At 42.6% G+C, this 18,866-nt stretch overlaps 1 pseudogene; it reads right to left on the minus strand.

The window, feature by feature from the left end:
* Window positions 1–248: 248 nt before the first annotated feature.
* The window catches only part of LOC147685371 (uncharacterized), a 40,099-nt pseudogene continuing 21,481 nt past the window's right edge, over window positions 249–18,866 (minus strand).

The raw sequence follows: 18,866 nt of genomic DNA on the forward strand, positions 1-18,866 counted from the left end.
GTTGTTGACAAAAATACTGGCTGTAACAAAAAATGTAACTGATGATAACTTACCCCTTTGTTGTTGCTGTTGGGACCTCAACTGCAATCAAGCTCTGGATAGGCCACTGCAAAAATGCAGGCCATTAGGGGGGTCAGGGTAAGGCATTCTCCCCTTACATGTTGGGAGGACTTCCTGAGTTGGACTTCTTCGATCTTACAGGTCAAGTGTTTTAGGTCCTACCACCTCTTGCGGCAATGGATGCTGCGTCACGTGAAGACCCCCGGGTCCACACCTTCCTGGCAATGGCCTTCCATATGTTGTGCTTCTGATGGGTGCTGACCTGTAAAGATACATGAAAGGAAAGAACAAAAAATGGTATTGTTACTTTTTGTTTGACTGTATTGCTGTCACACAAATTGTCTACATCTGTCAGTAGCATAACTTATAAGTTTCCATACAACATGTGTATTGTCACATGCTGACCTAAACCAATATCATCATACACACTTTCATAGTGATCTGTTGCCAATCCTCATCCCATGCATGGTCTAGAACACAAATCCAGCCTTGTGACATCATCTAGCCCAGGTGCCTCTACATAATCTGTGGTGTGACCTACTTCTGATCAGTGCTAAAGATTGTGAACCACTGTGAATGAGGGGGCATAAGTTTGGACATGACATTCTTTGAAATGTGAGTCAGTTGAACTCTCCCTTTCAACTGTTGTCCATTTAAAAGCATTCAAGGGCATATTTTAAGCACACCTCAAATTTTGACCTGCAAAAGATATAAGTTCTTTACAGCTGTACCTCAATGCTTCAGTTGTTTGACTCCATGACTCAGTCCCAGCCAGGCCCATGATTGTGAATGAGTACTGCTCAATAACAGGGCTCGCTAACTTCAGCCTGATGATCATTATATCACATGAACAGCGCCTTTCCTCAACTTTTACATTACAATGGCCAACTTGTGCCCATCCAGTAAGTGACCTCAAGGCTGTGTGCTACTCTGAAGAAGTCTGGGAGATACTGTTAGCTCCAAACTACATTTTGGAGAGCCTCTGTCTATACATATAGCTAACATCATTTTCAATAATTGTTTTACACAGTACAGGCATATCTCCAGGTGTAAAGAGTATGTGATGTGTTATCCATTTACTATGCTGTTATTTGGCAACATCAAAGATATACATATAACTCTCTACATAAACAACAATTTGTGTCTAGAGCTTTAAACACGCAACAAATATTGATGGGGGAACATCCATTACGACGCGGTGTTTACACCGCACTACCATTACAACGCTGGTTTTACAACGAAAGTCATTACCACGACTTGCGCTGGAGGGCGGTCTAGGCTAAGGAATAGTAGATTTACTATTCCAACACCTTCCCTGTGTTGGAATAGTACATTTTACTATTCCTAAATCCAGCACCATACAGCGCAAGTCGTGGTAACGACTTGCGTTGTAAAACCAGCGTTGTAATGGTAGTGCGGTGTAAACACTGCATTGTATTGACATACAATCTATTGATGGTATTATATATTTGACATTGGAGAGTGCATACAACTCCCTAACATCATTGTCCTTTGCAAGGACCACATTATGTGACACATAACATTAAACACTACTCTTCACTCTGGAACTGAAAGGGACATTGTAGCATGTGTAAACGAAAAAGAGCCACTTAGACATATTTACATATGGATGCCAGACATGTACCAGTTTCTCTGGTGAGCTATAGAGCTTCTATGGGACGCCCCAACCAAATCCACTGCAAAATACGCCGCATTGGCGATCATATGTACTTAATTCATCCAATTTTATCATAATTATCTCTCTTCTCGTCTCATTTTACTACCAATGCTTCTCTGTTCTTCTGAAAATGTAAGTCCCCACATGGAATCTTGCGCGATTTTCCATACTTCTTAATGTTCTGACTGTGCCACTCCGGACCTCATGTAAGAACATGACAAGTGCGACGTTCATCACAGGCAGTGTTTATTCAGTTAAACCCAATGCATTTTGGGCAACACAGTTCTTCCCATCCTTTTATCTCCTAAACCACTCCGTAATCTCTGCAGTTAGAACCCCTCGATATTACTTTGAGTGCCACTATCTAAAATCACCCGTTCCCCGAGTATTTACTTCTCCTTCTTCCCTCCTTGCGAGTTGTTTACTACTCTCTCATTGCAGATACCCTACTCAACCATCTTTTCCACCACCAAAGTACCTCCATATTACCTCACTCTCCGTAGTCCTCATACCATTCCCAACGTTCCAATATGCAACAGTTAGATCAATTTGAATGTGACTTCCATTCGCTCGCTCTACAATTTCATTTCAATGTCTGTTTGCAAATTCGTTGTTTACCAGCTTTTTTATTCTTAAATTATCACCTCTATATTCCCTTCGCTACTGTTATACCCTTTGTTACTGTTCACGTACGTGCCACAACATTTTCCAACCACCCGTCCTCATCGCCATAACAGGAAGTCATTACTCGCAACATTACCCCTCCCACTTTTAAATAGCTTCCAAATTGGTACGCGTATTCACATTTTCCGTCATAAAAAATGGCATGCGAAAACTTGCTTTGTGGATTGAACACACTACGTTTCCCATGATGCAATTTGAATGTAACAACAAAATGGTTATCATAATAAAAAGTTTGTTTCCACCACTGATTCACACCAACTTTCGTGTTAAACCAAGATGTTACATTCGCCTTGTGGGTATGATCATTATCTTCCTTTTTATCTTTTAGACTTTAGTATTCATTCTTCTTTATGCGGGTGCTTTACTGTTGGCTGGGCAAGCATTGTAGAACATACATATCAATTGTCGGGATCCACTCCTGATTCGATGCTATTTTGTCCGCTGGTTTTTCATTCTGTGCATGCAACTTGGTTAAGTACCTTGCTCAAAAGACACTGAAAATGACATATTTCTATGGGATTAGGCGTCATTACGCCCCAACCAAATGCACTGCAAAATACGCCGTTTTAGCGATTGTGTGTACTTAATTCATCCAATGTTATCCATATTTATCTCTCTTTTTGTTCTTGTTTTACTCCCAATGCTTCTCTCTACTTATGAAAATGTAAGTCCCCACAAGGAATCTTGTGCGATTTTCCATACTTCTTAATGTTCAGACTGTGCCACTCTGGACCTCATGTAAGAACATGACAAGTGCGAGGTTCTTCACAGGCAGTGTTCATTCGATTAAACCCAATGCATTTCGGGCAACACAGTGCCCTTCATCAGGGGTCACTGTAAACAATAAAAAATATGATAACCAATTCATACTTGTATTTTAACATTTTGCTAAATTGATTCTCATGGTTTGATACTCAATGTACCACAATGCACTTCGCTGATCAATCTTCCCATGCTCTTATCTCCTAAACCACTCCGTAATCTCTACGGTTAGAACCCCTCTATATTTGCTCGCCACTATCTAAAATCACCCGTTCCCCGAGTATTTATTTCTCCTTCTTCCCTCCTTGCAAGTTGTTTACTACTCTCTTATTGCAGATACCCTACTCAACTATCTATTCCACTACCACAGCACCTCCATATTACCTCTCTCTATGTAGTCCTCATATCATTCCCAACGTTCCAATATGCAACAGTTAGTTACATTTGGATGTGACTTCCATTCGCTCTCTCTACAATTTCATTTCAATATCTGTTTGCAAATTCGTTGTTTCCCTGCTTTTCTATACTTAAATTATCACCTCTATATTCACTTTGCTTCTGTTATACCCTTCATTACTGTCCACGTACCTGCCACAATATTTTCCAACCACCCGCCCTCATCACCATAACAGAAAGTCATTATTCGTAACATTATCCCTCCCACCTTTAAATAGCTTCCAATTGGTACCCTAATTCACTTTTTCCATCTGTGATGGGGTGGAGCAGGACATAACTAAAGATGCGACCTGTAACGTCTACCCTCTTTCCCTGCAGCAAACCGAGAACTGGAGGCGTTCCAACCCGGCGATATTTTCACCCAGCTTGGAAAGGGAACATTGTTTCCTTAATTTGGGCGGAGTTGGAGCAAAGACCCGCCCCCGGTCATGACGAGGAGGAGGAGGTAGGCATAAAGTGCGGAAGTGAAGACTCCATGGCGTGTTGGACACCAGGAGAGAAGACGGACACGAGCGTGGGAGGAAGAACCGAGAACAGCGTTGAGAGAAGGTGCGGCAAACTACTTGCAGCAGAGGTGACCCAGCGAGCAGAGAAGCCAGGAGGCCAACGACAAGGCGCTTCACCCAGCCATGCTTAAAGGGAAGCGTGGCTTTCCCAGGTACATGCCCGTATCTCAGAGTGGGCGGGTAGAAAAAGCATAAAACTACCCTGAAACAAAACGGGACAGTTTCTGTCACTCCCTTCCCCTCACACCTTCGTCACAACGCTATTGCATTCTTTTTGGATTAATCGGTTGTGCACATGTGAATCCCTCACTCCCTTTTCCCTGACATTTTTAAGACCTTGGGCATAAGACTGAAGCAAGTCTATTTCTTTTTTTATAGTTGAGACGGAGTCCGGACCGGCACTTGAATTCCCACCAGCAACCTGGAGTGGAGAAGAAGCGGACCGGACCTCAGGCAAGAGCGTCTCTCCCCAGCAAAGGAGGAGCCAGAAATCCCACTCCCTTACTACAGGAACATTGTGCACAGAAGGCACTTACTTAAATCAATAAAACCCTCTTTACCTTCCTTACGTGTTCCCTCAAGTTATTCCAGCCCGCCACACCGTCATAAAAAATGGCATGCAAAAACTTGCTTTGTGGATTGACCGCACTATGTTTCCCATGATCCAAATTAAATGTAACGACATTCAACCAAACCCTTACAATCTCCTTGTAATGGATTAAAAATGGTTATCATAATGAAAAGTTTGTTTCCACCACTGATTCACACCGACTTTCGTGATCAACAGAGATGTTGCATTTGACTTGTGGGTATAATCATTATCTTCCGTTTTATCTTTTTTGACTTTGGTATTCATTCTTCTTTACGCGGGTGCTTTCCCGTTGGCTGGGCAAGCATTGTAGAACATACATATAAATTGTCGGGATGCACTCCTGATTCGATGCTATTTTGTCTACTGGTTTTTAATTGTATGCGTGCAAATTGGTTAAGTGCCTTGCCTAAAAGACACTGAAAACGACATACTTCTATGGGATGAGGCGTCATTATGCCCCAACCAAATGCACTGCAAAATACACAGCTTTGGCGATCGTGTGCATTTATTTCATCCAATTTTATCCATATTTATCTCTCTTTTTGTTCTCAGTTTACCCCCAATATTTCTCTGTTCTGCTGAAAATGTAAGTCCCCATAAGGAATCTTGCACGATTTTCCATACTTCTTAATGTTCAGACTATGTCACTCCAGACCTCATGTAAGAACATGACAAGTGCGAGGTTCATCACTGGCAGTGTGTATTCAATTAAATCAAATGCATTTCAGGCAACCAGTTCCCTTCATCAGGGGTCATTTTGAACAATAAAAAATATAATAACCAATTACTTGTATGTTAACATTTTCCTAAATTCATTATCATGGTTTGATACTCAATGTACCACAATGCACTTCGCTGATCAATCTTCCCTTGCTCTTATCTCCTAAACCACTCCGTAATCTCTACGGTTAGAACCCCTCTATATTTGCTCGCCACTATCTAAAATCACCCGTTCCCCGAGTATTTATTTCTCCTTCTTCCCTCCTTGCAAGTTGTTTACTACTCTCTTATTGCAGATACCCTACTCAACTATCTATTCCACTACCACAGTACCTCCATATTACCTCTCTCTATGATGTCCTCATATCATTCCCAACGTTCCAATATGCAACAGTTAGTTACATTTGGATGTGACTTCCATTCGCTCTCTCTACAATTTCATTTCAATATCTGTTTGCAAATTCGTTGTTTCCCTGCTTTTCTATACTTAAATTATCACCTCTATATTCACTTTGCTTCTGTTATACCCTTCATTACTGTCCACGTACCTGCCACGATATTTTCCAACCACCCGCCCTCATCACCATAACAGAAAGTCATTACTCGTAACATTATCCCTCCCACTTTTAAATACCTTCCAATTGGTACTAGGCATGAGCGGATTTTGCGGATTGGCAATCCGCGAATTTGCGGATTTGCGAACTCGCAATCCGCAAAATCCGCGAATTCCCGCGAATTTGCGGATTTTTTTTTTTTTTGTGTTCGCCCGTGTTTCTGCCAGTTCGCGAGGGTTTTTACAATTTCGCAATTTGCGAACTTACCTGTCGGGTCGCAAGTTTTGCGAACTTGTTGTTTCTACGTGTCCAACCTGTTTGGGACACTCTTCTTCATCACTGCCACTCTCTGTCACCACTGCCAGTCTCTGACTACTCATGCCACCCTCTGGCCCACCCATGCCACCCTCTGTTTCATCACCACACCCTCTGGTTGTCCAGTGTACATTATTTTCGGCAAAGCAAAGCACACCTTCCCTGCCTCAAGTGACCTGAATTAATTTGGGGCTGATTAATGTGTCACAGAATATTTTTTTAGCTGGCACCTGCTTCCTTAGTGCGCCCTGATTAGTGATCTTTTGCACTTGCTAAGTGCTTTCATTGTTGCAAAATTAGTTACAACACCTGCCCTGCCCCAACTGACAATAATGAATTAGGGGCTGATTAATGGATTTTAACTTCCAGCCTGGCTCCTGCTTGTCTCCCTTAGCTGTAATTCATGACCTTTGTGGCATATGTGTAATTATTCTGAGGTTCAGAGCAGGGTCACATAATAGTTTCAACTGGCAACTGAACTCTGGAGGGGCCCCTCAGGAAGCACTACAGGAAATGGCTACTAATGATGTGCCTGAACTTTTGAACCTGGTAAGTAGTTACTTTCAGTTTTGCTTAGATCATATTTCTGCAATTTCGCACTTATTCGCGGGGCGCGAACTCACGCGAACAGTGCGAGCAGTGCGAGCAAAATCCGCTGCTCGCGGATTTGCGGATTTTGCAGGAAATTCGCAAATCTCGCGGATTGCGGATTTCCCGAAAATCCGCAAAATCCGCGAGCGGAACGGATTTTCCGCCCATGCCTAATTGGTACCCTAATTCACTTTTTCCATCTGTGATGGGGTGGAGCAGGACATAACTAAAGATGCAACCTGTAACGTCTACCCTCTTTCTCTGCAGCAAACCGAGAACTGGAGGCGTTCCAACCCGGCGATATTTTCACCCAGCTTGGAAAGGGAACATTGTTTCCTTAATTTGGGCGGAGTTGGAGCAAAGACCCGCCCCCGGTCATGACGAGGAGGAGGAGGTAGGCATAAAGTGCGGAAGTGAAGACTCCACGGCGTGTTGGACACCAGGAGAGAAGACGGACGCGAGCGTGGGAGGAAGAACCGAGAACAGCGTTGAGAGAAGGTGCGGCAAACTACTGGCAGCAGAGGCGACCCAGCGAGCAGAGAAGCCAGGAGGCCAACGACAAGGCGCTTCGCCCAGCCACGCTTAAAGGGAAGCGTGGCTTTCCCAGGTACATGCCCGTATCTCAGAGTGGGCGGGTAGAAAAAGCATAAAACTACCCTGAAACAAAACGCGACAGTTTCTGTCACTCCCTTCCCCTCACACCTTCGTCACAACGCTATTGCATTCTTTTTGGATTAATCGGTTGTGCACATGTGAATCCCTCACTCCCTTTTCCCTGACATTTTTAAGACCTTGGGCATAAGACTGAAGCAAGTCTATTTCTTTTTTTATAGTTGAGACGGAGTCCGGACCGGCACTTGAATTCCCACCAGCAACCTGGAGTGGAGAAGAAGCGGACCGGACCTCAGGCAAGAGCGTCTCTCCCCAGCAAAGGAGGAGCCAGAAATCCCACTCCCTTACTACAGGAACATTGTGCGCAGAAGGCGCTTACTTAAATCAATAAAACCCTCTTTACCTTCCTTACGTGTTCCCTCAAGTTATTCCAGCCCGCCACACCGTCATAAAAAATGGCATGCAAAAACTTGCTTTGTGGATTGACCGCACTATGTTTCCCATGATCCAATTTAAATGTAACAACATTCAACCAAACCCTTACAATCTCCTTGTAATGGATTAAAAATGGTTATCATAATGAAAAGTTTGTTTCCACCACTGATTCACACCGACTTTCGTGATCAACAGAGATGTTGCATTTGACTTGTGGGTATAATCATTATCTTCCGTTTTATCTTTTTTGACTTTGGTATTCATTCTTCTTTACGCGGGTGCTTTCCCGTTGGCTGGGCAAGCATTGTAGAACATACATATAAATTGTCGGGATGCACTCCTGATTCGATGCTATTTTGTCTACTGGTTTTTAATTGTATGAGTGCAAATTGGTTAAGTGCCTTGCCTAAAAGACACTGAAAACGACATACTTCTATGGGATGAGGCGTCATTATGCCCCAACCAAATGCACTGCAAAATACACAGCTTTGGCGATCGTGTGCATTTATTTCATCCAATTTTATCCATATTTATCTCTCTTTTTGTTCTCAGTTTACCCCCAATATTTCTCTGTTCTGCTGAAAATGTAAGTCCCCATAAGGAATCTTGCGCGATTTTCCATACCTCTTAATGTTCAGACTATGTCACTCCAGACCTCATGTAAGAACATGACAAGTGCGAGGTTCATCACTGGCAGTGTGTATTCAATTAAATCAAATGCATTTCAGGCAACCAGTTCCCTTCATCAGGGGTCATTTTGAACAATAAAAAATATAATAACCAATTACTTGTATGTTAACATTTTCCTAAATTCATTATCATGGTTTGATACTCAATGTACCACAATGCACTTCGCTGATCAATCTTCCCATGCTCTTCTCTCCTAAACCACTCCACAATCTCTACGGATAGAACCCCGTATTACTATTGATTGATCAGCGAAGTGTATTGTGATAGATTGAGTATCAAACTATTTGCAAAAGTTAACCTGCACACCTACCTAAGTGTAAATTCTTTGATGCGCGTGTATTCTCTTAATAAATCGTTCGTTATAGGTGCAACCCCATGTGCCTGACTAGCCCCTGTCAGTCATATAATGAAACACTGAAAAACAAACACGAGTATGTCTGAGTGCTGGTGTGCACTGTTCTAATAGCCCTGTAAGGTGCTCCTTCGTTTCAACAACTAGTTCTCAAAAACAATTATCAAAAATACTTCTTTGAATTTATCAACATAAACTCTTCAGTTTTGCTTTCTTGAAGGTCATCAATCAGTATCAATTACTGTTTTTTATCTTCTTATAGCACAAGTTATGAAAAAAAAAATTTTTCATAATAATTTTTTCATAACTTGTTTGTTCAAACCTGGTTTGGTTTATTGTTTATTTTCAAATTTGGGCGAAATATGTATAAAAGTAGATTGTTGCTATGAGAAGATAAAAACAGTAATTGATACTGATTGATGACCTTCAAGAAAGCAAAACTGAAGAGTTTATGTTGATAAATTCAAAGAAGTGTTTTTGATAATTGTTTTTGAGAACTAGTTGTTGAAACGAAGGAGCACCTTACAGGGCTATTAGAACAGTGCACCCCAGCACTCAGCTTGAGTATCAAACCATGATAAGGAATTTAGCAAAACGTTAAAATACAAGTATTAATTGGTTATTATATTTTTTATTGTTTACAGTGACCCCTGATGAAGGGCACTGGGTTGCCCGAAATGCATTTGGTTCAATTGAATAAAGACTGCCTGTGATGAACCTTGCGCTTGTCATGGTCTTACATGAGGTCCGGAGTGGTACAGTCTGAACATTAGGAAGTATGGAAAATCACGCAAGATTCCTTGTGTGGACTTACATTTTCAGAAGAACAGAGAAACACTGGGAGTAAAACGAGAACAAAAACAGAGATAAATATGGATAAAATTGGATGAATTAAGTACACACGATCGCCAAAGCTGTGTATTTTGCAGTGCATTTGGTTGGGGCGTAATGATGCTTCATCCCATAGAAGCATTTTGTTTTCAGCATCTTTTGGGGAAGGCACTTAACGTGTGATAGTGATCACGCTGGCCGCGAAGAATAGGGCGTAAGTGTATTCCCAGTTCTCAATGTCTGAGCTGTTACCAAGTGCAGAGACCCGGTTATTATCTGCTATAATCACCTCTTCCAGAAGCTTGTCCAGGGAAGAAGATGCTATGCAGAGGTGGTTCAGTAAGAAGCGCTGGTGGGCCTCTCAGACTGTCTGACACAGGGTGCCCTAGTGCCGTGCCTCAATGCCCATGAAGACCAGGGCACCCAGGACCAGGAACAGTAGGTAAATGGCCAACAGCAGCTAGTAATTCCAGACGCGGGGAAGCTTCGGACGGTCCAGGGAGACTGTGGCAGTGGCTAGCACCCACTTGCGGGCTTCTGGGAGGGGCAGGAGCTAGTCTGGGTCTAGGGTTGCTCGAAACGACCAGCCCCTGGCGGAAGGCATGAAAACCACAGTGCTTCGGTGTCAATTTTGCGATGGGTGCTGAGGAAACACACCCTGTGCAGGCAAGCGAGGCGCATTCAGGGACCGAGGGCAGAGAGAGACACGGGAGATCAGAGCAGAGAGCTTTCTGGTGCTCGAACTCAGAGCAGTGAGAGCCGGTGGAGAGAGAGAGAGTACTGGGCAGAGAGCCCTACCTGGGACAGAGCCTTCGGAAGAGTAGAAAGGGCAGAGACCTGACCAGAGGAACACGCAGCACCAAGGACACATGGAGTGGAGACCCACGACTGGCGACGGCTGAATTTTAATATAATGATGAGGGCTCGGAGCCTGCACGCAAGAAAGTTGAGCTACTGAAGTGCTGGCAAAAGCCAAATTTTAATATAATGATGAGGGCTCTGAGCCTGCGCGCAAGAGAGTTAAACTGCACCACGGGCTCTGTTAGCTTTGCAGCTTGGTTGCCATGACAATACAAAGCTATTGGCACAAGCAAAACAAGATGTCGTCGGACTGTCCACTGTCCGTACGTATGCGTGCACGTACGCGTGCATGTTTACCTTTGGCTGAATGGGGAGAGCAGCCATCTTTGTACATGCGTACAAGCTTTGGCTGAATTGATTGTAAAAGGCACCTGCATGGCGAAATCAGCCCATGTGCGCTGCTACCGCCAGGCGAGACCTAAAACAGTTTTTGTGTGCATAGGTCAGTGGGTTAGTGCTTTTGTCACAGAGATTCTTTTGTTATTCTGCAGCTCTTAAGAGACAATCATAATCTAGCACAGTGACCTATAAACGGCCATCAACGAGCTGCTTACACACTGCATGATACAAGTTAGTAACTGATGTTTTTCCCAGTCTTTCATTATCTTGATGCTGTTAAAGGAGTTTATTTGGGTGGAAATACATTTTTATTGTTAGTCAATGCTAACCACTGTGTTATGTTGTGAATACTGAGTTTGTGCTTTTCCAGACCAAGCACTCTTTAAAAATGCCTACCAGTATGGATGACATGTGAATCCTACACCTTGCAGTCCCCTTTACCTTATGTAACCTTTTCTCTACACTGATTTACAAGTATGATTCATTGTCTCTATATGTGTGTGATTTAAAGTGCTCTGACATCCTACAATGGTATGAGAGATGCTATAAAACAAATGAAATAGATTTGACGGGGGGCTATGGAGAGGTGAGAGGCACTGTTTCAGGGGATAATAAGGGAATCATTGAGGAACCCCAGCAATTGTTGTATGCTGGTGCATAGTAAGATCATCATTTACTATTCTTTGAAAGCTAATACAATTCAATAAATAATAATAAATGTGTTGTAGAATGCAATCCTAATTTTTCTTGGGGGAAAGCTTCCCAAAGCCCTCTTTGTAGTGGTCAGGCTCACTCACTGCAATTGGTGTGCACTGTATGGGGACTGGTCTGAAAACATTTGCCAGGGCTGCTTTGGGTTTCCACTCTGGGCCTGGCAGGAGCAGGAGCCTTGTACTGCAAAATAAAACTAACCATTTAAAATGTAATCACAGAGATGCAGTACCAACCTTCCCATTAAAATGTTTTGTTTTTTGCAAACTCTTTCAATATAAAATACTCAAATCCTTAGTAATTTGAGTATTTGTTTTTTGTGCACGTGTGTTTATATTTTTCTAATTACTCTTTTAATGTTTCAAAATTAAATCATACAAAATGCTGGGGGTCCCCGGCTTCAAGTAGTAAGTCAATAGGGGGCCTCAGGAGTCAAAAGTTTGGGAACCACTGTATTAACCCATATACATTTTGTCCAAATGCATGACTTTTGTGTTACTCATCAAATATGTTGTTGTGGATAATGTTAAAAATGTTCACATGTTTCTCCATTGCAGACATATGAACCCTGGGAGAGTGAGGTGATGACAGCCTTCGGTGTACTGCCCATTTCCAGACCTTGCCACCATGGAAGAAAGGGATATTATCGAGACGTTCAAGTTAAATAGGCAAACTATACTGCCTTTTTGTCATATACTAGAGACACATTTTTAGCCTCACAACAGAAATCCCACATCTATTACAACAATTGTCACAATCATGTCTGTACTTCATTTTGTGGCCACAGGATCCTTCCAATACACTGTGGCAGTATCTGGTGTTATGTCACAAACAACTTTCAGTGATGTGCTACAAGAAGTTCTTTCTTCAATGATGAGACACATCAACAGCTTCATCCATTTTCCACTGCAGCAGGATTTAGGCATTGTAAAGGGTGACATCTATGGCTTGGGTCGCAAACCACATGTGATTTGAGTTATTGATGGAACACATATTGCCTTAGTGCCACCACACCCCAGAGAACATGTCTACCAGAATTTAAAGAACTTCCATTTAATCAACGTGCAAGATGTCTGCTTACCGGATTTGTACATCACAAGGTTCTGTGCCCATTGCCCCAGCTCATTTGTACTGTGGACCAGCCCCATGCCCCTGTAAATGTCTCATTTGGACCTGAGAGTGCCTAGCTTGTTGGTTAGTTTAATCTTTTATTATATTGTTTGGAGTATTGCTAGCTGCATAATCTGGAACTGTGTCACATTATTTTTAAGGCTTTTTTGTCTTCCATCTAGGAGACTCAGTTTATCCCAATTTACCATGGTTGGTTGCACTGTTGAGAAATCCAACAATGCCTGGGGAAGTCTGCTTCAATGAGGCCCATGGACGAACACAGCAGACAGTGGAATTGGCTTTTGGGCTCCTAAAGGACAGGTTCCATTGTCTAGACAAAACTGGTGGAGCCCTCCTCTACTAACCTGCTAAGGTATGCCAAATCACAGTGCCCTGCTGTGTGCTCCACAACATCGCTCTGTGATCGTACATCCCTTACATTGCTGAGGATGGAGACCAGGAAGACTTTCTGGGTGAGGATCCTGAAATGCCAAATGAAGATGATAGTGATGATGAGGAGGGAGTTGACTTATGTCTAGATGTTATTGACAACTTCTTCCCATGAGTGTAAGTATATCTTTACATGTCATGTCTTTCACAGTTACACCAACTATTGATGTGGTGATGTGAGAAGTATGTGGTGGTACTTTTTTGGGAAGGGCAAGTTCAGGGAAAATCAGGTCAAAGGTGTTCGCAGATCTAAGTGTGGACAAATTGACTACTGCGTTCAGTTATATTAGTTATTCCTGATTGCTTTGTGACCCTGTGCCCTCCAAAAGTTGACTTTGTAATATGGCCATTGTGTTCTGTTTGATTGGTAATGTTTTATTTTTTATCTGTTTTAGCTTCCTTTACCAAGTCATCTTCATGTGGATATTTCAGAGTTGTGACATTTGCAGGTATATGCTATATTTTCCAAGAACAAAGGAAACCTGGGTTGATCCTGGAAAAGACAGGCACAGACTTTGAAGGTACAATTATTGTACTAAGGCAATTTGCACTTTGATTGAATGGATGTTCTCTGTTGTGTGTTGTGTGTGTCACTAAAGCAATATGTGGGCCAATATCTGCTTAAAGCACATGTGGCAGTGAAGCCAAATTATGATACTTTCTCTTAACATTGGTAAAACCTTTATTGTGTGTAAAGTGTATGTGGGTGTTGATGTGTCACATCACTGTGGGACCTACTTCTTGTGGCACACAACTGACACTTGGTTGTGACATTTCACTATATAATGGAAATGTGGTTTGTAAGAATCCTGTATCTACAAAATATAGTGTTTGCATTGTTTTATCCGTTGATAATATTGATGTGGGATTTCTTATGTGAGCCAGAAGTTCTGGCTGCAGCTGATAAGATGAATCAATAATAAATTGCTTATGTTATCTTATTGGTTTGGACATATCCCCTTCTTCCATATTGGCAAGGTCTTGAACTTGAAATGTGCAAACTGGCACTGTGTATTAGTATAATGTATGGATTGTTATGTTAGTGCAAATGTTGACAGACAAGTATTGGTCAAATTATATAAATATGATTGAATTGTATGACATATTTTGGGAGTCATGTTTGGGAACTCGAAATAAACAATACCTACTTGTAAATCATCTATGTTGATACAATGTTTTGACGTTTTGTCATTTTCAAGTTATGATGGAATAAAACAAATGCATTGATAGAGGTGAGATATACAACACCAATATATGACTTTTTGACTTGTAAATTTATTGTACTAAGCATGATGAAATTAAAGAGGGTGAACATAACAAAAACAAAGCAAAAAGTGAAGAAATCAGTCATTGTGATTGAAACAATAGTTCGAGGGCCAAAATTGTTTGAAATCCAATGTCCAAAATACTACTTGCTTCAAAAAGGCAAATGCGTCCCAATATAGTCCAGAGAGTGAATGGTAGGCACACACTGGAGGAAATTAGCATTGAGGTTTCTTGTTGGCAGTGGAAGAGGTCCTGCCATCCTCACCTCCTAGTTATCTGGATGGATATTCCCTGCCTTAGGGGGGGGGGTACCCACTGCTGTAGGGGCTAGGAGGACTGCAGGTGGTTCTTTTGGTGGCAGGGCCTTCCTTCCTGTGGCTATGGTCGAAGTACATGTCTCAGATGTTGTTGGAAAACAGGAACGGGCATATGGTGCTGGGACGGCTCTGAACATGTGGTGTAAATGCAGCACCCCAATCAGGGAGTCCATATTTTGAGTATGGATCTCCATCTGGTGGTTGTGCCTCTGCAGCTGCTTCATCTCCCAGAGCTCCGTGAGAACCTGTCCCTTCATGTCTTGGGACTGATGGTAGGCACCCAAGACTTGGCTGATGGTGGTCTAGGTGTCAGTGACCCTAGTGAACTCTGTATTCTGGCCCACAAACACCCTCCCATGACCCCTAACCTCACTACCCTGTGCCCTTGTCCCAGTGTGCCCCATCCAACTGGGTCCTGGGTGAGCTGGACGTGGTGTGGTCTCAACATCACCCGGGACTTGGGGGCACATGATCAGCGTCACAGTGATAGAAACACAGGAAGTGGAATCTTCAGGTTGCTGAGGTGTCACAGCTGGGGTGAGAGGTGTCGGTGTGGGCGCAGGAAGTGTCACTGGAGCAGTTTTCCCAGACTGACCAGATGTACCAGGGTCCTCAAGCTCCTCCATATCACTAGGAGTGCTGTCCTCAGTCAAGGCTTGATTCTGGGTGGATTGGAGGCTCCTTCAATGGATGGAAACTGCCCACGTCCTCGGCCAGTTTGACCATTTGAGAAATAAAGAACATTCTTATTAGTAAAAGTGCGCATTGTACAGTCAAATCTTTAGAGACAACCAATGTAGATACCTAGAAGACAAAATAGGTAGAGATTAGTGTGATGATAGATTCTAGTGGCATTGAACATACTATCCTCAATTTAAAATAGTACAACTTCAAATCAGCAGGTAATATGATATCCTGATATGTGCATCAGCCCAAACACAGCGGCGAGGTGAAATGTGTAATTGACAATTCCAAGGCCTGAGTTACTGAAAAACAGACATTTGCACTATTTGGATGGATGTTTGCCATTAGTCACTATGTAATCTGTGCTGTATCAATTTTTGCAAGTACCACTTATATTCAACATAGTATTTGCATATCTGCCAAATTTTGTGTTAACACAGTTTTATTAGTGAAAGTCATTACATCAGTACAATTGGTTGAGTGGAACAAGACACCATTCAAAAAACAATACAAACCATTTTCAGAAGAGAGCATTGAATAGGAATTGATCACTATATGACCTTTTATCAGATGTTGAAATCTGTCAGGAAAGATAGAATGAGCAACACGACAAAGCAATATTCTTTTGAGAAACAGGGCATCATGGTAGTTGTAGTCATTTCAAAAACAACTTCCCAACACTTGCAAAATGGTTAGAGGAGCATAAAAGTGGAAAATATGCAGTGGAAATGGGCCAGACACCTACATTTCTAAACACATGTGGATAATGTTTTTCTTAGTGTTGTAACACTTACAGACACCATCCCATAATTCAACATGTAATGGAGATTTACAGCTGTAATCTTGGATGCAACACAATATATTTATGTGAACAATTATCTGATAATTTGAGGTTTTTATGAAAGGAAAATATGTGTAGGACACTTTGGCAACAGCTGAGTTGAGATCAAACAGGACATTGAGATTTATTGTGACTTTGCAAAATGTAATTTACCAGACTCCACTCCACCAGGTATTCCTGTCAAGCGTTCAGTATTTTGGATCTGCAAGACCTTCTTCCAGGGCATGAATGGTATTGAGGGCCTGGGAGAACCAACACCACTCTTGGTATCCATGTCACATTTGGAGGCCAGGGATCCCACACAGGTTGTTTCACCTCTATCTAATTTTCTCCTGGGTACACAAGTTGTTTGCTACAGCATCCACTCTGTTGACTATTCTGACCCACCTTTGCCTTTTCTGATATAGGGGTGTATTTTGGACTTTGGCTCCAAACAATTTTGGCTCTACTCTTATTATTTCATCCACCATGACTAACAATTCTCCCTCAGCAAAATGTGGCTTTTGGAGACTGGCATTGTGCAAAAAATAAGATTAAATTAAAGGATTGCCCACAAAGAGATAAAAGAAAGGGTATAAAGAGACAGGAGACAGGGAGAATGAAAAACAAAAAACCTCACTTGTCTGGCAAAGCCTCTCGTAGCAAAAGTCGTGGTGGAGCTGGAATGCCAAAGTATCATAGTCTGAAATGGGGAGGTGTTTTATAGTGTGGTATGCAGATGTTACCATTTTGCCAATGGACATCAGGTGTGTTCTGCTAGCACCCATCCAACGGCCACAGTGATGGTGGATTGTTGAATACGTACTGCGACGGACTCCCTCCAACTGGGAACCAATGCTAGGAGACCACCAGCACAACTGTGAAATCTGAATCGTCTTGGCGAGCACCCGCGACGGCGATGTAGTAATATTCCCCAGCAATGGAGTGCACAGCGGCGGCAGTGGTGTGCCGCAGTCGTGGTGGGAAACACTCTGTTAACGTGAATGGCGAGGCATCTAAATACGGCGGGAGAAATACTTTCGACTTGGCGGGACAGTAGGGACTGCCGCCACAACGGGACAGCAGTAGGAATGCCAAGATCTAATTCAGGCCCTAAGATTGACTTAAGGAAAAGGTTTGACTTTAGAAACTATGACTGTTGTTTAGACAATAGGAACAATATATAAGGTCAATGTCCAGTCAGCTGTTAACTTTGAAAAAGGCACAAGCTTTACTACACACAAGCATAAAATACAAATACCCAATACAAAATTAGGATGTAATACGAAAGACTGATAGAGTTATGCCCTAAACAGTAATGTAGCTGCTATCTGTTAAATGCTATAGTTGCAGTTACAAACCATATCAGTCTATTGAAAACATGTCATGTATAGATCCTACTTTAGAGCTTTCAAAACCTCAACAATACAACCCTTTCCACTCTTTCCACCTCCACCAAAACACACCCCATTCCTCACAGCTTACCTAAGAATTAACATACCCTACTCTGTTTTTCATCTCCCTCCCTCCTATCTGTGTCTATCTCACTCTATCCCATTTTTGTCCTCTCTGCCCTACCTCTCTACCTCACACCTTGAGCACTGTAATCCTCCCCCCCTTGTCTTTCCCTAATGTTTTACATTAATAAACATGCCCCCTCCACACTGTCACCGCCACATTTATGAGGTTGCTACTCTAACTCTAGGGGTCCAAGTATCTATCTACCCCTTCTTTCTCCTCTTCTTCATTCACCAAATCCTCCACCTCTTCTACTATCTGCCCCCACTCTCATACCCACCCTCCTATTCCCCCAGTTGACGCCTAATAAACAAGCGTTATCTATGAAAAAAAGAATCATTTAAACATAACATGCTCTTGACTCTAACCAGATCACCTCTTCATCAGTGACCTCTTGTAAAGAGGCAATACAGCAACCACTGTTCACATGGCCATCTCAATAGAAGATTAGAGGATTAACAGTGAATTTTAAGAACTATAGGCCTGATTATGAGTCTGGCGGTCTTCCGACAGCCAGACTCGCAGTGGCGCAGCAGCTGGGGTTCACCGTCTGCTGTATTACAACTTCTAAAGTCATTGAGGTTGTGAACTGTCGACTGCACCAGGTAACAGTTGTTCCCTGGCGGTGACACAGGAGCACCACGGCGCAATATGCTAAGCGGAGACTGGTGCAGTCCCACTTAGCATATTACGAGTTGCTGGACTGCCAGCCTTTTCATGGTGGAGCCAGTCATGAAAAGGCCTGTGGTTCAGGAAGAAAGGAGGCCCTACAGCCATTGGGATGCATTCAGGAGGGCACAACACGTACCCCCTATCTGTACCCCCTCAAAGTTTCAGGTCGGCATGGATGTCCACGTCATACTGGAACTTTTTTTTTTGCTGTTCCCATGGCTTTGCCTGCTTTCCGGGCACCGCCATGGAAATAGCAAAGAACCGACGACCGTTTTACGAG

This window comes from Lissotriton vulgaris, chromosome 10, assembly GCF_964263255.1.
Source record: "Lissotriton vulgaris chromosome 10, aLisVul1.2, whole genome shotgun sequence".
In the NCBI taxonomy this organism is placed as follows: Eukaryota; Metazoa; Chordata; class Amphibia; order Caudata; family Salamandridae; genus Lissotriton; species Lissotriton vulgaris.